The 24,755-nt window shown below is 34.5% G+C and overlaps 2 long non-coding RNA genes across 3 annotated transcripts in view; one reads left to right on the top strand and one right to left on the bottom strand.

Annotated features, from left to right (window-relative positions):
• The window catches only part of LOC138751497 (uncharacterized), a 32,170-nt gene extending 21,264 nt beyond the window's left edge, over positions 1-10,906 (bottom strand). For both annotated transcript variants that reach the window (XR_011349987.1, XR_011349988.1), the window contains exons 1-2: positions 10,758-10,906; positions 302-470 (exon numbers count right to left, since the gene is read on the bottom strand). This is a non-coding gene — a long non-coding RNA (uncharacterized lncRNA). The remainder of the gene's footprint in view (positions 1-301; positions 471-10,757) is intronic.
• Positions 8,361-24,299, top strand: LOC138751494 (uncharacterized). Its single transcript, XR_011349985.1, has 3 exons — positions 8,361-8,411; positions 8,952-9,048; positions 24,215-24,299. It is a non-coding gene; the product is annotated as an uncharacterized lncRNA (long non-coding RNA).
• Positions 24,300-24,755: the final 456 nt, after the last annotated feature.

Here is a 24,755-nt window from a genome sequence, read left to right as displayed (position 1 = left end):
TCTTACCAGAGATTTATAGAGTTGCAACATGACCTCTCAACTCTTGAACTCGATCCCCCATAAATGAAGCCCAATATCTCACATCTTGAAGGTGCATTCATCAGGGACAATCTCTCCCAGATTTCCCACATCCTTCATTCAGAGCATTCCACTGCTCCATAACCTATTCTTCATTAGTATCCAAAGATCTTACCTGACCTTAGCTCATCCTTAGCCTCTTCTCACCAAAGCCTCTCAAGCCAGTCTCAAACTCCTACACTACCTACTCACATACTGGCCACTACATTACATGGATCCTTACCTATTTGCTGATGCTTCACTTGAACTCTTCATCATGTGGTTGCCACTTCTCCAATTGCTTGCTTGCCAGTCATTGGCAGGATCACCACAAAAGTCCTTGCTCAAAGTTCTATCAGTTGAACCTTGGATATAATGGAGAACTTCCCCATTAATTCTTAATTGCTGGATTCCTGTTTTTCAGGTGAGAAATGAGACATCAGATGTTGACAGTTGCACCATTTATTTTCCAGTTGGAGTCATAGAGCGATACAGCACGTAAACAGGCTCTTCAGCCCAACTTGCCTGTACCAACTAAGTTGTTAATCTGAGCTCATCCCTTTGGCCATGCCCCTCTAAACCTCCGCTACACATTCACCTGTGCAAATATCTTTTGAATGGTGTAATTATACACACCTCTACACCTTCTTCTGGCAGTTCAAGATAGGAACCAGCCCCTATATGGAAAATTTCCCCCCCAGGTCCCTTTTAAATCTTTCCTCTCTCACCTTACATCTATGCCCCTCAATTTTTAACTCACCTTCCCTAGGGTAAAGATGTTGATTAATCACCTTAGGATCCCCTCATGATCTTATATAGATCCATAAGGTCATCCCTTAGGATGTGATCATATATGCTCCAGGGGAAAAAAAATTGTCTTTCCTAATTCAAGCCCACCAGCGCTGGTAATATCTTTGTGATTATTTTTTGGTCCCTTTCCACTTTAATTACATTCCTTATGCAATAACTATTTGCAAAACTCTGCAGCACCTATGGGAGTCGAGTGTGGTGCGTGCCACCACTGATGATGCAACCAAAGCCAAGCACAGGAGTAATAGTGCCCAAGCGCGGGTGTGCTAAGCGTCAGTATACAGGTGATGGATCTTGGATGCAGGAGGAGGAGAGTTAGAGGGTCAGGGTCACACATGTGGCAGTGAACCAATGAGAAAGTCAGAAAGGTTTAGCTGGGTGGTGTTGGGGGAGTTGAAGAATGCAATGTTGTGTCTGAAGAGAATAAATAAAGTTGACTCCATTGTGTTCTGAAAGAAACAATTCTTTGTAAATTGGGGTTAATCAGTGGCTCCCCTTTCCTACCTATGTAAACTAATTAAAAAGAAAGGATGCTATATTTATGCAGTACTTTATCTTACAAAAGCAAAGCAACCTCATTCACCCACTAGTGTATTGACTTGTTTTGGTGGCCAAAGCAGCCATTTGGTACAGCAGCAAGAAAAGTGAGGGACTGACTATTTTACTTTTTGTTATGCCAGTTGAAGCAGAAATATTGACCAAGGCAAAGGGAGAGCTGCCTACTCCTCTTCAAATAGTGCCTTGGGAAATTCAACAACTCTGTGAATCATTGGAGCTGAATGTAACTCAATTTAACATTTCAGCCAAAGGGCATTAAATCTGGCAATGTAGCCTGACTTTCAAACAGCATTTGATGTTTTCAAGCCCAAAGGTAAATTTAAGCATATACTTCACAATTTTCACTGCTCTTGTTTCATCCTCCTGTATAATAAGGAGACTAAACATTCCCCATCATACTCCCACTCTCACTTTTCAGCCCCTGGTGTCCTGCGCAATTTTTAGTGAAAGACAGTGCAGGCTTGATTATGTTTTATTTACTCCTCTCAGCACAGCATCACTTTCATCTCTTCTTGTTATTTCACCTCTGTTGTCAATTCTATCACAGATTTTTAGTTTTATCTTTTGTCTTCAACCTTTCTCGGCATCTTAAAAATTATTGGCTAGACATGATATGGCTGGGGCGTGGCAAGATGGCGTAAGGATCAGACGTGCCTTCCAGTCCTCTCCTGACTCTATCTTATTGTTTTGTCTAGAAATGCCCGTTAAAATTCTTTAAAAGTTTAGATCATTTCAGTGCTGTTAATTTAACTTATGATGGTACAATTGGTGAAAAAGAGCAAAAAAAAAACGACAACAGATCATCAAAAAACTACATTTTCCAAAAGTTCAAGTTTTGGAGCCTACCTACAGAAAAAACATCGGGTCTCAGCCTGAAATGGATCCCAGGAGAGAGGTACAGCTTTCGGATGTAGAGATCAATGTTACATCGGTAGAGCCCCCTAAAGAGGGCGCCAAACAGCCTTTAGAACAAAGAGTTACTCAGGTTCGCACATTTGCAGTCGCATCTGACGGTAATGTTATGAATGAACCACTTGTAGTAACATCAGTTGAAGTACCGGCTGGGGAAAGGCATTTGTCAACTGTAGCGGTGGCACTGCAAACTGCACCTCTTGAGATAAAAGAACCTATACAACTTGATGTACTGGGAGAAATTAATACACTATGGACTGGGGAAAATCCCGGCCAGCGTCCTCCAGTCACTGCTGGAGAGGCTGTGGCTGGGGTTTCCACACGCAGTTATACTACAAGGAAGGCAACTAGAATGAAGGAAGCAACAGAAGACTCTTTGGTTATGCAGAAGAAGCAGGAATCTGTTGAGCCAGAATTTCTTCCAATTGAAAAGATTCTTGTGAATCTTGAATCTAAATTATCTTATACAATGCAGGGATTATCTAAGATTATGACTGAACTTGGTACTAGGTTCGATACTCTGATGGAAATAAATTCTCAACAGATGGCTGAGTTTGGAGCTTTTAAGCTTGAAGTGAGAGATAAATTTAATTCGTGTGAAGAAGATATAGACGAAATACGAGATCAAATTTCAGATGTGACCAAAATGGTCGAAGACTTACAAATTCAAAATAAAAATTTGGTGAAAAAGATTGATTATTTGGAAAACCAATCCAGACAGAACAATATAAAGATTATTGGTTTGCCGGAAGGAATGGAGGGACCAGACCCAAGAAAATTTTTTACTGAATGGATTCCGCAGGTGCTGGGTCAAGAACGTTTCCCGGAAGGTATAATACTGGAACGTGCTCGCAGAGCCTTGCGTAGAAGACCTATTTCAGGCCAAAGTCCAAGACCTGTTTTGGTTCGTTGCTTGAATTATTACGACAGAGAAATAATTTTACGAGTGGTTATTAGAAATGCACAACAGAGAAAATCACCCTTGATGATTCAAAATAATCGAGTTTTCTTCTATGCGGATTTGAGTCAAGAAATTATGTCCCAACGACGGGAATTCAACCCTGCTAAAGAGTTGTTGTGGAAGAAAGGTTATAAGGCAACCTTTAGATATCCAGCTGTTTTGAAGGTTTTTCAAGATGGTTACCAACCAAAGTTCTTTGATTCTCCAAAGGAAGCTATAGCATTTGCTCAAGAGCTACCAATCACTCAGTTTCAACAGAGACATAGTCCGCCGCGATCTCCAAGGAGACAAGAGATGAAAAAACAGAGCCGTGCTCCAAGAAGGAATGGTCGTAACAGTGACTCGGCAGTTAGAGCTGATTAAAAGAAGAGTTCTTTTTGTTTCTAATGCTTTTTTTTTTAAAAAAGGGATATTAAATAATGATGATGTTAGTTTAAGATGAAGTGAGAGTTGGGGGAGAGAACTGGATAGGCACTATTTTCTGAAAGTCATCTGCTACGTGTGAGTTATCCCACATCCATTTTTTTTGGGAGTTACCGCATTGCGCGGTTTAGACGGGAGGGGGTATTTTTAACCTCCTACCCGTTTTTTTCTTTTTTTTTGTATTATTAGATTAAAGAGTGAAGGGTTTTTTTTTGTTAAATATAAAAGAAAATTTTAATTTTTTTTCTCTCTTTTCCTTTTTTTTCTCCTCTTTCTTTTTTTTTTCTTTTTTTATTGTATTAAGAGAGGGTAAGGGGGTAAGAGTTTGGGTTTTTTTTCCTAATTGTTGTAAGACATGTCGAAATTTAAATTTGCTTCTCTTAATGTTCAGGGTTTGAATAATCCTATAAAGCGTAAGAAAGTACTTGCTTATTTTAAAAAATTTAAATAGATGTGGCCTTTTTACAGGAAACTCATTTGACAGATAAAGAACACTTGAAACTTAAGCGGGACTGGGTTGGACAAGTCTTCTATTCTTCATTTAATTCAAAGGCAAAAGGAGTTGCGGTTTTGGTACATAAGAATTTACCGTTTCAATTGCAAGATGAGGAGAAAAATGGAGGAAGACTACTTAAGTTGAATTGTATGATTTCTAATGAAGCCTGGACTTTCATTGATGTTTATGCTCCAAATGTTGAAGACACTGCTTTTATTACAGAAATATCTTTATTATTGGGACAAGCTAATTCCAATGTGATGATTGGGGGGGATTTAAATATGGTATTAGAACTGTTATTGGATAAATATCCAAAGGTAATTAAGAAATCTAAGATGGCGATACATATGGCTAATATGATGAAAGATTTGAATTTAGTTGATATTTGGCGTAGATTTAACCCTACACAGAAAGACTTTTCTTTTTATTCTTCTCGACATAATTCTTTTTCAAGACTTGATTATTTTTTAATTTCGGCACATTTACAGGATAAAGTTATATCTGTGGATTATAAGGCGAGGTTAGTTTCGGATCATTCATTGTTATTATTGGAATATCAAAGTTCTCAAGTTACACAACATATTTTAAGATGGAGATTTAATGCTATGTTATTACAAAAGCCAGAATTTATTGTTTATTTGAGAAAACAAATTGAGGATTTCATTGCTAATAACGTTCACTCTGTTTCTGATCAGTTTGTTTTGTGGGACACAATGAAAGCTTTTTTACGAGGTCAAATTATCAGTTATGCATCTAAACTGAAGAAAGAGAGAGTTAGAGAAATTGAGGATTTAGAGAAGAAAATAACAATCTGCGAAAAAGAATTTCAAAAGAAAGCTACTGAATTCCAAAAGATCCAAATAACTAATTTAAAGTTGAAGTATAATAAGTTACAGTCATATCGATTTGAATGTTTGTTGAATCGTTCAAAAAATAAATTTTATGAATGGGGTGAGAAAACTCATAAAGTATTAGCTTGGCAGTTAAAAAAAGAACAGTTATCTAGGATTATACCAGCTATTAGAAATAAATCGGGTATTACTTTTAGTCAAAAAGAAATTAACGATGAATTTTGTAATTTTTACAAAAAAACTTTATTTGATTGAATGTAAAGAGATAAAAGAAGATGCAATAGACTCTTTTTTGAAAAATATTAATTTACCACAGTTATCTCAAGAAGATAGACAAGAGTTAGATAAACCTTTTACGGATAGTGAAATTGAAATGGCTATAAAAGATATGCCAAATGGAAAAGTGCCTGGTGGAGATGGTTTTTCTATTGAGTTTTACAAGACTTTTTATGTTGATATATCTTCTTTATTTAAGAATGTAATACAACAATTTTATGATACTTTTCAATTACCTGAGTCTTGTTCTAATGCTATAATTACAGTTACACCAAAAAAAGATAAAGATCCTTTACAGGTAGCTTCTTATCGTCCTATATCTTTGTTAAATGTAGATTATAAAATAGTGGCTAAAGTTATGGCTAATAGGTTGGCTCAGTATTTACCAAAGATAATACATCGTGATCAAACAGGTTTTATAAAAAATAGGTAGGCTTTGGATAATATTCTATGATTAATTACTTTGATAAATAGATCTAAATCTCAGAAGAATTATCCAATGGTGGTTTCATTGGATGCAGAAAAGGCATTCGATAGAGTAGAATGGAAGTTTTTATTTAAAGTACTTGAAAAGTTTTCATTTGGTCTCTCATTTATTGGTATGATTAGGGCTTTGTATAATGGTCCGAAAGCTAGAGTTGTTACTAATGGTTTGCTTTCAGAATCCTTTAATTTAACAAGATCTACTAGACAAGGATGTCCATTATCACCTGCCTTGTTTGCTTTAGTTATTGAACCTTTAGCACAATTAATACGTCAGAATGATAGTATCAAAGGTATGAGAGACTTGAATGAAGTTTATAAAATAAATTTACTTGCGGATGATGTTATGCTGTATTTGGTGGATCCCGATGTTTCTCTGCCAGCACTTCAAGATTCCTTAGAGATTTATGGTCAATTATCTGGTTATAAGGTTAATTGGACTAAAAGTGAAATTTTATCAATTAGTAAAGATGATTATTCAATGTTTAGAAATATTACGAATTTGAAGTGGACAAAACAAATTAAATATTTGGGAATTAATGTTAATACTGACTACCAAAATTTATATTCACTTAATTATCTTCCTTTAATGAAGAAGATTAAGGCAGATTTAGTTAAATGGAAAGATTTACCTTTGGGTTTATTAGGAAGAATTAATACTATAAAAATGAATATTTTTCCTCGTATACAATATTTATTTCAATCAATTCCCTATTGTTTACAAAAAAGATTTTTTAAGGATCTATATAAAGTAATTAGGGATTTTTTGTGGAAAGGAAAATTTCCTAGGGTGGCGTTGAAAAAAATGATGTGGGATTTTCAATTTGGAGGGTTATGGCTACCTAATTTTCAATTTTATTATGAAACAGCTCAATTTAGATTTCTTAGCGCATTAATGGCCACACAAGATACGCCTAGTTGGGCACAGATAGAATTGGCAGTTATTTCTGAAAATTTTTCGAATGAATTTTTATTTCGATGGAATAAAAATTTGTTACGAACTTATGATGTACCAATATTGAAACATTTAATGAACTTATGGACAAGTAAATTACACAAAATGGGATTGAAAAATAAGTGGTTGGGAAGATTACCATTATATAATAATCAACTTGTTCCTTTCACGGTATCTAATACTATTTTGAAACAATGGGAGGAGAAAGGAATACATAATTTATCTGACTGTTTTCTAGAAGATCATTTTTGTTCTTTTGTAGAATTGCAAAAGAGATTTGATATAAGTCGTCATTCTATATTTGTGTATTATCAGTTAAGATCTTTTGTAAAACAGGTATGCGGTCGTCAAATGAATTTACTGTCTGAAACTGATTTTGAGAAATGCGTGTTCTCATTTCCATAAAAGGGTTATATATCAGGTTTGTATCGTATTTTGTTGGAAAGTGAAAGTAAAATAGATTGGGATAAAGATAAAATGAAATGGGAAAAAGATTTAAATTTAACAATAACTAAAGAAGATTGGTCTGAAATTTGCCGTAATAGTGTTCGAAAATTGATTAATGCTAGATTGGCGATGATTAATTATAGTTTTATACATCAATTATATTTAACACCCGAAAAATTTTAAAAAATTGGTTTTAGTAAGTCAGATCTTTGTTTTCGTTGTGATCAGGTTTCTGGTACTTTTTTACATGCTGTTTGGTTGTGTGATCGGTTACAACAATTTTGGAAAGGTATTCAATCTGTATTTAATAATCTATATAATCTTCATATTGTATTAGACTCTGATATATTTTTATTAGGGAATATGCAACCGTTGATTGATTTAGAATTAGATAATTACCAGATCTCTTTTATTTACTTAGTGCTGGCAGTGGCCAAGAAATGTATAGCGATTACTTGGAAGAATAGAATGGTAGGTGGTATTCAAAGATGAAGTTTTGTTTGGTTATGGAAAGAATATCTTTTTCTGTACAAGATAAGATGTCTTTTTATGAGTTAAAGTCGATCCCATTTATTGATTATATACAATTTAAATAAGTTTGAATTAATTATTTTCATTTAAGTTCTTTTTGTTTTTGTTTTTTCATATATATTTTTATATAATAAAAATTTTTTGGATTAATAATTAATACTTAATTAATACCTTTTTTTGTTTGCTTTTATATATATATTGATCTTTTTTTAAGATATATATTTTTTATTTTTTATTATTATTATACTAATAGTATTAATTCTTCACTCTTTATCGTGGGGGTGGGAGGGGGTTTAGGGGTTAAAAATAGTTTTTTTTCTTAGTCTTAGTTTTTAGTTGTTAGGGGGAGTTGCCGAGATTGGTATTGTATTAACTATGTTATTTTATACTTGTATTACTTTATTTTGTATTTTTTCTGTACGTGTATTACTTACTTTCTTTATATGTTAAAATTAATAAATAAAGTTTTGAAAAAAAAAAGACATGATATGGCTTTTGTAAATATATGTTAATTGGCCAGCAAATATTTTCATTAAAGATCTTTCTGCAAAAACTGTGGAGCACCTGAAGCACAAGACACTACAGAATACATCTTGAAACATTGTGTGCTCGTGGGCTTTTGATTTATCCATCCAAACTGCATGAAACCAGGTAGATAGTCCATCCAGGAGTGGGATGTGGGATCCTTGTAGGATTAAGGCCTGGAAGTTTGCAACCATAAGTGGTAGGGAATACGCAAGGTGTAGCAATCCATCTCTGGGTTACAGATTGGTAGCAGTCAGTATTACAATCACAGGAATGTTGGGGGAGGTAAGGTTGAGCCAAAAATACTGCAGCAAGGGATGAGAGAATGAGAATCTGGAGATAAGTCTAAATCACAATGTCAGTGGGGAGAAGTGTTTGAGGGAAAGAGTCATGAAACAAATATTTTCCTTCAGGAAAATAAGGCTAGGATTCAGCTTTGAATCCCACGAAGAGTGATTTTGATAATTATACATGAGGGTGAATATACAGTACATCCTGAATGAACAATGAAACATGGGCACTGCCTTACTTTGACTATTTCATTCACTATTTTGTTTTCAATTTATTTTGTGAAGTGGTTTATAGTAACGTTTCCATTATGATAATGACGCTGCTGCAAATCAATGAATTTCGTGACATGTTCATGACGATAAATTCTGATTCTAGGATAAACAATAATGAAAATTGCAAAAATGGGATCAAATGGTTTGGACATTATCACGTCTGGATACTTCTATGGATGAACTCATCAAATGTTAAGAGGGTAAGATTGTGCCTCAAAGTAAGTCTTATAAGTGTGCATGGATTTATGAAAGGAAAACCACTTTTGTCTAATCTACTGGAGTACTTTGAGAACATGCTTCTTATAAGATCCCTTGATTGAGAACTAGTTATTGGACAGAAAGCAAGGAGAAGGAATAAACAAGTGACATACAAGAACTGCAGATGTTGCAACCTTGAGCAAGCACCAAGAGGCTGGAGGGCCTCAGGCAGCATCAGTAGAGAGAAGCGGTTAGTCAATTTTGCAAATCAGGACCCTTTCTCAAGACTGAAAAGAGTTTTGTAGAACTTGAGGAGGTTTCATTGAAATCTAAAGTAGGCTGGATCAGGGAAGATTTTCTGTTTGGCCTATGAACCAAGTATCAAGGGTTACACTCTCAGCATGAGGGGTAGGCCATTTTGGACTTAGACTTGGAGAAATTTCTTCAGAAGATGGTGATGAATCTTTTGATCCACCTGCCCTGGAGTATTGCAGTCACTAATTTGAAGCAGAGCCATATACATTTCTAGAAAGTGGGAAAATCAAGGGATAAAGAGATAACGCAGGAAAATATGGTTGAGATAGATCATGGACAAAAAAAAAATGGACTGTTAAGATAATTGATGCATTTCCTTGAACTTATCAAAGTATACAAGATTCTGGAAAGTTTCCATCAATTTAGAAAATAGTAACAATAATTTGTTTTACATAAAAAGATGAAGGAGATAGAAGGAAAGAAAGAAAGAAACTACAGGCGAGTCAGTTTAAAAAAATTTCAGAAGGAAAACATTTGAAATTGTTATTAAGCTCATTATAATATGTATAATGTTTTCTATAATTCATGATGGAAAATAGAAGGCAATCAGCAGTTAACATGGCTTGGCAAAAAGGAAATTATGGCGAACCTTTGTATTCTTTGAAGAAGTAATAAAGTTGAATCAGCAAATATACTGTATTTATACTTCCAAAGGCATTGATGAGGACAGCATTAAGGATTATTGCAAAAAAAATCTCATGATGTGGAATGTAACATATTGGCATGGATGGAAGATTTGCTTGTCAACAGGAAATTAAAGTAGGCAAAAATGTGCCTTTTTTTGTTGCAAATGTAATAAGTTCAGGGCTTGCACCTTTTGAAACCTTCACTTATCATCCTCCAATCTCTGCCCCTTGTTGTACCCTCTCTTGTGCCTTTTTTCTTACTTTTTTAAAATTAAAAAAAGTATACATAATCTTCAATATCACAATATAGTATTTTTTTTCTTACAAATAGCAACAAACAACAAAAACAAATCAGTCCCTCCCTCCCCATTTCCATACATACAGATCCGCACACCGTCAGAGCTTGCATGTCTTTTAAATATATGGAAGACAATTGGGAAAAATCATGTTTAGGTATGTATAATAGTAACTTTTATAGTCCATATTTTATTACTGTATTTTGGCCCATCCGTGATCCAAGTATGGCTGCCAGATCATAACAAAAGTGTCATATTTATTCTTTAAGTTGTATGTGATTTTTTTTATATAGGTATACAGCTGTTCATTTCCACAGTCCACTGTGCTATAAATAGAGGGGAGTCAGACTTCCTAGTGATTGTGATACATTTTTTTTGCTGCTACCAATGCTATTTTTATAAATGAGATTTGATAGTTATTCAATTTTTTGCTTATTTCCATAAAATTACCTAGTAGATATAACTCTGGGTCACCTGCAAAGGCCACTCCTGATATCCTGATTAATTTTCTGTGATGTCTGCCCAAAATGGCCTCATCTTTACACAAGAGCACGTAGCATGTAGAAAAGTTCCTGTATCTGTTCCACATCTGAAACACACCTTTGATATTTCTGCTTTTGATCTTTGAGACTTCTGTGGGGAAAGATATAATTGATGTAAAAATGATGTTGAACCAATCCATATCTTGCATTTATAATTGATGTCATACTGTCCTTACACCAATCTGACCAGCTTCTTTCTGAAATCACAAACCTAATTTCAATTCCCATCTTTCCCTTGATCTCTGCAACCCTGGTTTTGCACTTTCGCTCTAGAGAGAATAATACATTTTTGTTATAAATTTGGGTGTTTTCCCCATCCAAGCCGTTCATTCCATTTCACTGATTTCAGGTGGGGTCAATGTTGGACCCCATCTTTCTCTTAAGAATAATCTAAGCTGGAGAAAACAAAATAAGGTCCCATTTGCCACTCTGTATTTGTGTTTTAGTTGTTCAAAGGATATAAGAGTTCTTTCCGTGTAGCAGTCTTTAATACCATAATTCAAACCACGATTTTCAAATTCCATTGCCTATGTTCATAGGCAATAACACATTTTTACACAATGGTGTTTTTATTGATATCCCTACTTTTTGTCGTATACATTCATTAATTTCTTGCCATGTTCCACATTCTGAGATTTGACATTTGACACAACATTTATAGATAAAATCCTTTGCTTCCCTCTCCCCCTTTGAGTGCATTCCCATCTGAATCCAAGGGGGTAGAGCTGTCTTCCACAAATAAGGCTGTGAGAAATCTAGCCTGTGCAGCTAGGTAGTATTTTTGAAAATCTGGAAGTCCTCCTAGCCCATAGTCCCATGTCAGTTTTTCCAGTGCAATTCTTGGAATCTTATTATTCCATAGGAACTGTCCAATAAGATTGTTTAATAATTTAAAGGAATTTTTGGGTAACAGAATAGACAGCAATTGAAAAAGATACTGCAGTCTTGGCATTAGATTCATTTGGGCACAATTAACCCTTCCCATTAGAATAATTGGTAAATCTCTATTTCTGCAGGCCTTCTTCTATCTTCCTCAAAAGAGGAACATAATTTAGTTTACACAGATTTTGTAAATTATTGTCAGTTGCTATTCCAAGATATTTTATTCCATCCTTTTTCTTTTTTTTTTGAAACTTTATTTAAAGATTTTATTACATGAATAAAACAAAGAAATTACATTTAAAGAAAAAATAAAAATGAAGTAATTATTGCAACACAACATTAATAACCTAACTTAAATCAATCTAACCCCCCCACATTTAAACGACCACTAAAAAAACTATATATAAAAAAACCCACCCTTCCCCCCAAAATAAAGAGTGAATTAATAAAGTTAGTAATATTATATATATAAAAAAACACTCACAAACAAAAGAAAATAACAAGTAAAAATATTAATTAAAAAAGTTATCAAATCTAAAATATCACACATAAAACATATTTAAATCAAACTTAATTGCATGTACTTCACAAATGGAGTCCACTTCATCTTATAAAAAGACATCTTATCTTGAATTGAAAAAGATATCTTTTCCATAATTAAACAAGACTTCATCTCTAAATACCAGCTATCTAAGGTTAGTATATTTTTATCTTTCCAAGTAAGCGCTATACATTTCTTAGCCATTGCTAAGGCTAAATAGATAAAGGAAATCTGATAATCATTTAAGCCTAAATCGATTAATGATTGCATATTCCCTAATAAAAATATATCAGGATCTAATACAATATAGATATTATATAAACTATTAAATATAGATTGAATACCTTTCAAAAACTGTTGCAATCGATCACAAAACCAAACTGTATGTAAAAAAGTATTAGCCATCTGATCACAATGAAAACAACAATCTACTTTACTAAGACCAAACTTTTTTTAATTTCTCTGGTGTTAAATATAATTGATGTATAAAATTATAATTAATCATCGCTAATCTAACATTAATCAATTTCCGAATACTATTCTGACAAATTTCCATCCAAGCTTCTTCAGCTATTATAGAACCTAAATCTTTTTCCCATTTCAACTTATCTTTATCCCAATCTGCCTTATTTTCATTTTCCTGTAAAATACAATACAAATCAGATATATACCCCTTTTTTGGTATAGAAAGTACATATTTCTCAAAACTAGTTTCAGGCAATAAAATCATATGTCGGCCACATACCTGTTTTACAAATGATCTTAACTGATAATATACAAATACAGAATTTCCACTAATACCAAATTTCCTTTGTAATTCCTCAAAAGAACAAAAACATCCTTCAAAAAAACAATCTGATAATTTTTTTATTCCTTTCCTTTCCCATTGTTTCAAAGTAATATTGGAGACTGTAAAAGGAACAAGTTGATTATTATATAATGGCAATCGCCCAGACCATTTATTTTTAAGCCCCAATTTATTAAGTTTACTTGTCCATAAATTCAATAAATGTTTCAATATTGGTACATCATAAGTTCGTAATAATTTTTTATTCCATCGAAACAAAAACTCATGTGGAAATTTTTCTGAAATAACTGCCATTTCTATCTTTGCCCAACTAGGTGGGTCCTCTGTATTTATTAATGCACTAAGAAATTTAAATTGAGCTGCCTCATAATAATATTGAAAATTCGGTAATCTCAAACCTCCAAATTGAAAATCCCACATCAACTTTCTCATTGCTACCCTCAGAAATTTTCCCTTCCATAAAAAATCTCTAACTGCTTTATATAAATCCTTTAAAAAACTTTTTTTTTAAAATAAGGAATTGATTGAAACAAATACTGTATCCGAGGAAAAATATTCATTTTTATAGTGTTAATCCTCCCCAATAAACCTAAAGGTAAATCCTTCCACCTAATCAAATCTAACTTAATCTTTTTTTATTAAAGGAAGATAATTAATTGAATATAAATCTTGATATTCTGTATTAACATTAATTCCTAAATATTTAATTTGTTTAGTCCACTTCAAATTTATAATATTTTTATATATTGAATAATCATCTTTACAAATTGACAAAATTTCACTTTTAGCCCAGTTTACCTTATAACCAGATAATTGACCATACTTTTCTAAAGATTCTTGAATTGCTGGTAAAGAAATCCACCAAATATAATAAAACATCATCAGCAAATAAATTAATCTTATATTCCTCATTCAAAACTCTCATACCCTTAACATTTTCATTTTGATGTATTAATTGTGCCAAAGGTTCAATAACTATAGCGAATAAAGCAGGTGACAATGGACATCCTTGCCTAGTAGACCTTGTTAAATCAAAGGATTCTGAAATCTGCCCATTGGTAGCAACTCTAGCCTTCGGACTATTATATAAAGCCTTTATCAATCCAATAAATGAGGAACCAAAACAAAATTTTTCAAGTACTTTAAATAAAAACTTCCACTCCACTCTATCAAAAGTCTTTTCTGCATCCAACGAAACCACTATTGGATAATTCATTTGAGATTTAGATTTGTTTATCAAAGTTATTAAATGCAAAATATTATCAGATGCATATCTATTTTTTATAAATCCTGTTTGGTCTTTATGTATTATTTTAGGTAAATATTGAGCTAATCTATTAGCCATAACTTTAGCTACAATTTTATAATCCACATTTAACAACGATATTGGTCGATAAGAAGAAACCTGTAAAGGATCTTTATCTTTTTTTGGTATAACTGTAATTATAGCATTAGAACAAGATTCAGGTAATTGAAAACTTTTATAAATTTGCTGTATCACATCCTTATAAATAGAAGATATATCAACATAAAAAGTTTTATAAAACTCTATAGAAAACCCATCTTCACCAGGTGCCTTTCCATTTGGCATATCTCTTATTGCCATTTCAATTTCATTTTCTGTAAAAGATTTATCCAACTCTTGTCTATCTTCTTGATTCAATTGTGGCAATTTAATATTTTTCAAAAAAGAATCTATTGCATCTTCAGCTACATCTTTACATTCTGAAGTATATAATTTTTTATAAAAATTACAAAATTCCTCATTAATTTCTTTTTGTCTAAAAGTAATACCCGATTTCTTTCTAATTGCTGGTATAATCCTAGATAATTGTTCTTTTTTCAACTGCCATGAAAGAACTTTATGAGCTTTCTCACCCCATTCATAAAACTTATGTTTAGTTCGATTCATTAAACATTCAAACCGATATGTTTGTAATTCATTATATTTAAATTTTAAATTAGTTAACTGATTCTTTTGCATTTCAGTAGGATTTTTTTGAAATTTTTTTTCACTAACAGTTATCTTTTTCTCTAAATCTTCAATCTCTCTAATTCTCTCTTTCTTTACTTTAGAAGCATAACTAATAATTTGACCTCGTAAAAAAGCTTTCATTGCATCCCATAAAACAAAATGACTAGAAACAGAATTTATATTATTACTAATAAAAACCTCAATTTGTTTTTTTAAATAACTAATAAATTCTGGTTTTTGTAATAGCATAGTATTAAATCTCCATCTTGGGGTTCTCTGAACATCTTGCGAACTCTGATATTCTAATAATAGTAATGAATGATCTGAAACCAACCTTGCCTTATAATCCACAGATATAACTCTATCTTGCAAATGCGTTGAAATTAAAAAATAATCAATTCTTGAAAAAGAATGATCTTTCTCTGCAGGATTAAATCTTCGCCAAATATCAACTAAATTCAAATCTGTCATCATATTAGTCACTTTCACTGCCATTTTAGATTTCTTAATTGCTCTTGGATACTTGTCCAATAAAGGCTCCAATACCACATTTAAATCTCCCCCAATCATCACATTAGAATTTGCTTGTCCAAGAAATAAAGACATATCCACAACAAAAGCTGTATCCTCAACATTTGGAGCATAAACATCAAGCAAAGTCCAAACCTCGTTAAAGATTGTACAATTGAATTTTAATAATCTTCCACCATTTTTCTCTTCATTCTGTAACTGAAATGGTAGATTCTTGTGCACCAAAATTGCCACTCCTTTTGCCTTTGAATTAAATGAAGAATAAAAAACTTGTCCAACCCATTCACGTTTAAGTTTCAAATGTTCCTTATCCGTTAAATGAGTTTCCTGCAAAAAGGCCACATCAACTTTTAGTTTTTTCTAAGTAAGCAAGTACTTTCTTACGCTTAATAGGATTATTTAAACCCTGAACATTAAGAGAAGCAAACTTTAATTTAGACATTTCTTACAACAACAGAACAAGAAAAAAAAAGAAAAAAAACCAAGAAAAAAAGAGGAAAGAAACAAAAACCCTCCCCTTATCCCCTCTTAAAACTACAACAAAAAAAATTTAAAAAAAAAGAAAATATTTAAAAAAAAATAATAAAAAGAAACTTCACTCCTTAATCCAAAAATTAATTAAAAAAAACAGGTAAGAGGTTACGACTACCTCCTCCTGTCTAAACCACACAATGCGGTAACTCCCACAAAATATTGGGTGTGAGATAACTCATACGTAGCTGATGACTTCTGGAAAATAATGTTCCCTTTCCTAACTCCCATTTCACATAAAACTATCATCATTATCTAAATCTTCTCGAGAATTTTTTTTTAAATTTAATCAGCTTTGTCACTTTGACCACCATTGCTTCCATTTCTTCTTGAAATTCGATTCCCATCTTGCGTCTCCACTCTCTTCGGAGACCGTGGAGGACTACGTCGTTCCTGGAATTGTGTAATTGGTAACAATTGAGCAAAGTCCATAGCTTCTTTAGGATTGTCCAGACATTTTGGTTGATATCCATCCTGAAAAATCTTCAATACTGCAGGGTATCTAAATGTTGCTTTATATCCTTTTTTCCATAACACTTCTTTCACAGGATTAAATTCACGTCGTTGAGACATAATTTCCTGACTCAAATCCAGATAAAAAAAAAACACGATTGTTCTGGACCATCAAAGGAGATCTGTTTTGTTGAGCATTTCTAATAGCCGCACGCAAAATTGTCTCTCTATCATAATAGTTTAGACAACGGACCAGAACAGGTCTTGAGTTCTGTCCTGAAAAAGGTTTTCTTCTCAAAGCTTGATGAGCACGTTCCAGTATTAAACCATCCGGGAACTTATCTTGTCCTAAAACTTGAGGGATTCAATCAGTAAAGAATTTTCTTGGATCTGGTCCTTCTATATCTTCTGGCAGACCAATAATTTTTATGTTGTTTCGTCCAGACTGATTCTCCAAATAATCAACCTTTTTCGCTAAATTTTTATTCTGAATTTGTAAAGTTTCAATTGTTTTATTTACATCTTGTATTTGGTCTTGTACCTCAACTATACCTTGGTCACAAACATCAAGTCTTTCATTTGTTTCAAGCTTAAAAGCTCCATAATCAACCATCTGTTGAGTATTAATATCCACCAAGGTATTAAGCTTGGGGTTAACTAGAACCAAAGATTTACCTAACTCTTTGATTGAAGAAGATAACTTAAATTCAAGATTCTTGATAAGCATTTCAACTGGAATAGATTCAGGCAAAATAGGATCCTGCTGTTTCTGAGCAACCAGAGGGTCTTCTAATCCTTCCCTTAGTTTAACTGCTTTTCTTGCAGTCTGACTCCATGTAGAAACCCCTGCCACAACCTCCTCAGCAATATCAGGAGACTGGTATTCAGGGTTATCCTTAACCCATATTACATCAAGAGCCTTCATTACATCGGGATCAGTTGAAGTCTTCATAACTGGTGGTGCATTTCGCAGCGCCACCGCTACATCAATCAGTGAACGTCTCTTTAAAGTCAGGTCTTCAGCTGGTGGCGTCCCAGCTGTTTCAGCTATCAAAAGTTCAGTGACAGCACTCATAATGGGCGTTGATTGAAATACACGTGCCTGGCTAGCCCTTTGTTCCAAAGGCTGCCGGGCGCCATCTTTAAAGAGCCCTACCGGTACAGCGCAGAGCTCCTTTGCCGAATCCTGCACTTCTCCTCTTGGATCCATTTCTCGCTGAGTCCTGGCTTCTTGTAAACAGGTAGGCTCAGATAACTTCGGGAAATGTAATTTCTTAGCGATCTGTTTCCGTTTTCTTTTACTTTTTTTCAGCAATGGTACCATTAGAAGCTAGTTTAACACCTCTAACTACTTATAAACTTTTTAAAAAGTTTCAACGGGCACTTATAGACAAAACAATAACAAAGAGTCAGGAGAGGACTGGAAGGCACGTCTGTTCCTTACGCCATCTTGCCACGCCCCCCATTCCATCCTTTTTCTATTTAAATTTACTTCCTTTTTGGTATCTTCCATATTAAAAATGTGCCAATGGCATTATCTCACTTTTGTCCATATTTATTTTATAACAAGAGAACCCTCCATATTTTTCTAGTATTCCTTGCAATTTTTCAATTATTTAGCTGGGTATAGTATAGTATAATAGCACATCTTTGGCAAATAGACTAATTTTGTGTTCTCCTTGTCCAACTTTGAAGCCATTTATATCCAGATCACTTCTTATTATCACCACATGCTGTTCAATTGCTAAAATAAAAAGTGCTGGGAATAGGGGGCATCCCTGTCTACTCAATGTATACAAGGGGAACGCTGCTGACATCTGATTATTGTCTATAATTTTAGCTTGTGGTTTATGATATAATGTTTTTATCCAGTTAATAAATGTTCTGACAATTTTTTCCACTATTTTAAATAGAAACAACCATTCCAAATGGTTAAATGCTTTTTCCGTGTCCATGGAGACTCCATTGCTTGGAATCTGTTTGAATTTTGCCATGTGTATTATATTAAATAATCTGCCTAGACTATTTGAGAAATGTCTTCCTTTAACAAATCCTACCCGGTCTGTATGTATCAATTTATTGGTAGATATTGTCCTAATCTATTAGCTAATGCTTTTGCTAGTATATTATAATCAGCATTTAACAGTGATTCGTCTACATGACAAAGTTTTTAATGGGTCCCTTTTTTTGTAACACTAAAAATTGTGGTTGAGAATGATTCTGGGAGGGTCTGAGTTTCTATTGCTTGGTCCAGAACATCCATTAACAGGGGTATTAATAATTCATTAATTGTCTGTAAAACCTATGTGGGGGAATCCATCCTCTCCTAGTGATTTATTAGCCTGTAGGGTCCCCAGGGCTTTTTTAAAATTTCTTCTCTTGTAAAGTGAGTGTCTACTTTTATCCTTTCTCTCTCTTCTAGTTTTGGAAGTTCAGCATTCATCAAAAATTCTTGCATTTCATTCTTTTTTTTTATATGCAAGAGGGTCTGTCTCCTTTTTTATAATGTTTATCATTCTTGATTACTCCTCTGCTTTAATTTGCTAAGATCAGGCTTTATGTGCCTATTCACCTAACTCATAATATTTTTGTTTAGTTTTTATGTTCTATATGTTTATATTGTATTATATCTTAGCTTTTTATTCTCCAGTAATCTGTATTCTTCTTGTAATCTTGTTCTTTGAGGGTTTTTTTTTCTAATTCTATAATGTCATTCTCCAAACTGTTTATTTCTGTCATATATTCTATCTTAATATTCTTTGTGTGGGATATAATTTGTCCCCTCAAATATGCTCTGAGCATGTCACATCAAAAAACTATTATTTGTTTCACAAAATATTTATATCTTTCTCTTTATAAACTCATTGAAGTCTGTTCTTTTAAGTAGCGTGGTATTAAGATGCCGTCTGTATACATTTTCTTGCTTTTCCATTATTGTAATAGTTAATGTGAGTGGTGAATGGTCTGATATTCTGTTTTTATCACTATTTTTAAACTGGGCAGACATTAAAAATAAATCAATACTTGTATGTGAATCATGCACCCTTGAGTAAAAGGAGTAGTCTCTCTCTCTTTGGAATTTAATTGCCTCCATATATCGATAAGATTTTCATCATTCATAAACAAAATTGTGTTTTTTTTGCCGCTTTCACCTTTGTTACTTTTCTTGCTGATTTATCTAGTATTAGGTCCAAGCAAAAATTAAAATTTCTTCCAGCCAGTCTATTTTGTCTACCATCTGTTGTTGTTAAGAAGATTTCATTCATAAAGGCTTCATCATCATAATTTAGGGCATAAATATTCATAAATATCCATGCTTCTCCATAAATTTTAAAATGTGCCATTACATACCTTCCAGCTTGGTAAATCAATGTATCTTCTATTGATACTGGTGTATTTTAATTAATTAGAATTGCTACCCCTCTTGCCTTTGAACCAAAGGAAGATAATAATTATAATTTATCATGTTCCAATTTGGTAAGATGCGTTTCCTGCAGAAAAATTAGATCCACTTTTAATTTCTTTAGGTATTTTGCTTTTCTTCATCCTGTTTAACCCATTAATATTAAGACTAATATATTTTGTGTTTCATCCATACCATTTTTCAAACAAATATTGTATAACAATAAAATATTACCAATTTTTAAAATAAGACTGTAATATTTCCCTTTTACGAAACATTTTCTTTTTAAGAAACATACGCATTTCCCCTTTAAGAAACACACACGCATCCTTAGCTCTGACATTGATGAAAATAGTAGAACCCAGAAGCCTGCAAAAAAAGCTCACTGAAAATTCTGAAGAAGAACTCCTCCCTTTATCTCCATCTTTTAAAACCGCTCCTCTCCCGGCACCCTTTGTCCTCTTTCCTCACCACCTGCCACTTTCCTCACCACCTTCATTTTTTTCCAGAGCTCTCCTTGTATATTACAATGATTTTTCTTTTAACAGCAAAACCAAGACTGCTCAGTACTTTTTCTTTGGCTTGGCTTCGCGGACGAAGATTTATGGAGGGGGTAAATGTCCATGTCAGCTGCAGGCTCGTTTGTGGCTGACAAGTCCGATGCTGGACAGGCAGACACGGTTGCAGCGGTTGCAGGGGAAAATTGGTTGGTTGGGGTTGGGTGTTGGGTTTTTCCTCCTTTGCCTTTTGTCAGTGAGGTGGGCTCTGCGATCTTCTTCAAAGGAGGTTGCTGCCCGCCAAACTGTGAGGCGCCAAGATGCACGGTTTGAGGCGATATCAGCCCACTGGCGGTGGTCAATGTGGCAGGCACCAAGAGATTTCTTTAGGCAGTCCTTGTACCTTTTCTTTGGTGCACCTCTGTCACGGTGGCCAATGGAGAGTTCGCCATATAACACGATCTTGGGAAGGCGATGGTCCTCCATTCTGGAGACGTGACCCACCCAGCACAGCTGGATCTTCAGCAGCGTGGACTCGATGCTGTCGACCTCTGCCATCTCGAGTACTTTGACGTTAGGGATGAAAGCGCTCCAATGAATGTTGAGGATGGAGTGGAGACAACGCTGGTGGAAGCTTTCTAGGAGCCGTAGGTGATGCCAGTAGAGGACCCCAGAATTCGGAGCCTACAAAATACTACAAAATAGGAAAAAGGATGCTTCCTTCAGATAGTCCCATTCCAAAATGGTCCTTTCCATCTTCTTATCTTGGAGCTCAAATCTCTTCACAACTTTCGTAAAAATTCTTCCACTTCTTTATTCTTGAAAATTTGTCGATTACTCTCTGGGGCATAAACCCTCAGCATTGCTAGGTAAATCACTGAATATTTTAAGTTTTTGGATTGCATTTGTCTCTTTACCTCATCAAAGTTTTTTTCATGACAAAGGCAGGGCTGAAGTCCTTAAAAAAAAACTTTTTCATTGTCCACCACTAATGGGCTATTGTTATTTTTTGAATAGTCATATGCTGCTCCCAAGATCGCATCCTGCTCTCGGTAACTTAAAAGTTTTACCAGTACTGGCCATGGTCGCTGTATGCTGGTTCTTCTGGGTCCGAGGATCCAGTGAGCCCTTTCAATTTGCAAATTTGCATTTAATTTGTTTTGTCCCAGCATTTGTGGGATCCATGTTTCCAAAAAAACTCAGTGGGTCTTTCCCTCTATTCCTGCTCTCAGTCCAATGATTCTTACATTGTTAAATCTGCTAAAATTTATCGATCATGTCCATCATTCCTTTTCTGTCTGTGTCCCATGTTTTTTGCTTTTTTTTCTTGAGCCTGTCTTTTGTTTTGTCCAACTCAGCCTCCACTTGAGTCATTTGTTCCGTTAAGTCTTTTACGATTTCTTTAATTTCCAATATCTTTTCTGATATGTCCCTTATCACTGATTCTATGCTTGTAAAATGAGTGCACAAAGTTTCCATCTTATTTAGGATGTTGGTTCTATCTTGGGTCGACCCCGCCAGTTCTGCTGGGTTCAGCCGTTCACAAGGCCCCTCCTGTGCTGCTCCTCATTGGGCTTTCACTTGATGTTCCTGGCTGAGCCGTTGCTTCCTTCAGTTTTTGCTTTTGGTTGCCTTGGTCAATTAGGACTAGTTTTATTCATTTTTTGCTGATGAAATTCTGATTTTTGAGCTTTCAAACTCTTTTTAATACATTTTTTAATGGAGAGCTCTTTCAAAACACATCTGCTCAGATCCTCTGCATGGCTTCTTCTGCCCTATTTTCGTCCTTGTCTGTTTCCACCTATCAGCTAGTCTGTGTCTCCCAACTCCACCCCATCCTTCCCCATAGGTTTATCTACCCGTAATCACTCATCATCTTGGTTCACCAATCAACTACTGGTCCCTGTTTTACGTCTTCCCTCTCCCATTTATTACTGGCCATCCTCCCTCTATGCTCTCAGTCCTGATGCAGGGTCTCAAACATAAGATATCAACCATTCCTTTCCCTCCCATATGTTCCTCTCGCAGTTCAGGAGACAGCATCTGCAGTCTCTTGTGTCTTCAGAATACCTTGAAAGGGTAACTCTTCTTCAGATAAAAAGTTAAAGCTTGCATTCACTGAAGTTTAGAAGAATGAAAGGACACTTGATTGAATCCTTCTTGACCAGTGGATTCTTCCTGTCTGAAAATATCTAGAAACTAAGAGTCACTAAAACTGAGAGGTCACCCATTTAATATAGAGTTGAAGTGAAACTTTTCCTCTCAGGGGGTTGTGAAGCTTAGGAACTCTTATTTGTAAAGGGGTGTGGAAATAGATTCTGAATATTTTTAAGACAAAGTAAATGATTGCAGAATAGATTGTAGTTGCTGGAATCTCGAGCAAAAAATTAAAATGCTGAACGAACTTAGTGGGTCAAGCAGTCAGAGAATGAAATAGATTGTTGACATTTCAATTCAAATCCCTGTTTCAAGATGAATGGTTGGTGTGGTTGGACAGAAATGTTGAGTTGATGTTATAATCAGGTTAGCCATGATCTGCAGACAGCTTGAGATGGTCATTTCCTCCTCATTCATCCTTTAGTCTATTTGTACATCTCTACCATGTTGTATGAATTATTTTACCATATTACCATTGGTTGAGTTTTGTGTTTTCATTAAAGAATATTCTTTTAAGAACTCTAACATTATAGATTGCTTTGTGAAGAAGTATCAATGAAGTGACAACACCTTTAACGGTCCTGGATCCCTAATTTTCACCTTTGCCACCAGGAGAGACTGCACAAATGTGGATAGTGAATTTGACAGAACTAAATATCATTACCTCATTTTAAAAAAAATTGAATTCTGTAATCCGCCAAACATTGGTAATAGCACCTTAGTATAGTAAAAGTGCACCTCCGTGGTACATATAATGAAATTCTTACCAGTGCTCGACCTTAAATATCCCTCAAATTCCTCCATTGTCAATCATTATCACCCATCTCCCAAATAACACAAATTTCATTAATGTGTCCAATTGTAAGTTTACTCTCTAAATTTTAGGAAAGCAGGTTTCATTTCAATTAATCCTCTGCACAACAATATTAAAGTTATAGAAAATTAATAATATGAGAACCATAGAGGAAAGGAAGGCCCCATGAGTTAATCATCAGGTAATTTACATAATTATTATGCAAAAGGATGTGGCAGTAAGAATTCTCAATCATTGAAACAATTAAAATTTAACTTTGGAATTACTGGGCATCCAAGATGAGTAATCTTTGACCACAGGCAGAGAAGCTGTGTGTTGAAAAAGAAAGAATGTAAATGAATATAAAGGTAGCTGTGATCTGAAAAATGTGTGAAATTAGAACAATTTAGAGCTAGTAGCCTTCATCAGTCAGCAATTGAGTACAGGAGCTGAGATGTCAAGTTACATCTGTACAAGGCATCCAGTCTGACTGTGGTTCCAATCACAGTCCCGTAACTATCCTGGTTCCAGTTTGGTACCGGCTCTCTCCTCATCATTGGATTTTCGGTACTTGAGCCTTAGCCCACAGCACCTTTGACTGGGTCTCTTGGAGTATTGTGTGCAGTTCTGATCACACAGTGAATGAAGCTGGAAACAAGTGCAGAAAAGATTTGTGTGAATTTCACTTGGGCAGGTAGCCTTGAATTATAAGGATAAGCAAGGGCTTTTCCCCCTGGGGCACAGGAAGTTAACGTGTGGCCCTTATAGAGGATCATGAAATCATGAGGGGTAGTCATAAGTTTTTTTTTATCCCCCAGGAGGTCTAAAACTATCAGATACACATTTGAAGTGAAAGGGAAAAGATTTTGAAAGTACCTGAGGGCTCCATCTTAACACAGAGGGTGGTGAGTACATCGAAGAAAACGTGGTAGAGGTCATGGTAATTGAAATGTTTGAAAGATATTCAGACAAGTACAGTAAAATCCCCATTCAAACAATTGGCAAGAGAAAAAAAAAAATCAGTGAAATAAATAGATAGATAGATAAATAAATAGCTAAAAAAAAGAAGAAATAAAAAGTTTAAAATTGTAAAAGTAAATGTTCTCCAAAGCAACACACAAATTATTGGTGACAATGAAAGCAGACAGAGCACCCTGGTCATGTCCCGTCTGCAGGAGCAGTTTGAATCAAGCTGTATTTGAATAAAATGTAAAATGGCATCTCCCACGACAAAGAGCCAGCCATTACCACTCGCTGCTGGGGTGACTCTTCCAAAGACTCTAGACTCTGCCTAGTAAGTGTCTTTATCTTTATTAGTGTATTAGTAAGGCTTTATCCGTAAACTTAGGGGAGGGGGAT

The sequence above is a fragment of the Narcine bancroftii genome, chromosome 1 (genome assembly GCF_036971445.1).
Source record: "Narcine bancroftii isolate sNarBan1 chromosome 1, sNarBan1.hap1, whole genome shotgun sequence".
In the NCBI taxonomy this organism is placed as follows: domain Eukaryota; kingdom Metazoa; phylum Chordata; class Chondrichthyes; order Torpediniformes; family Narcinidae; genus Narcine; species Narcine bancroftii.
Note: the sequence above shows the minus strand (reverse complement) of the source record. Positions and strands in the feature narration are given on the sequence as shown.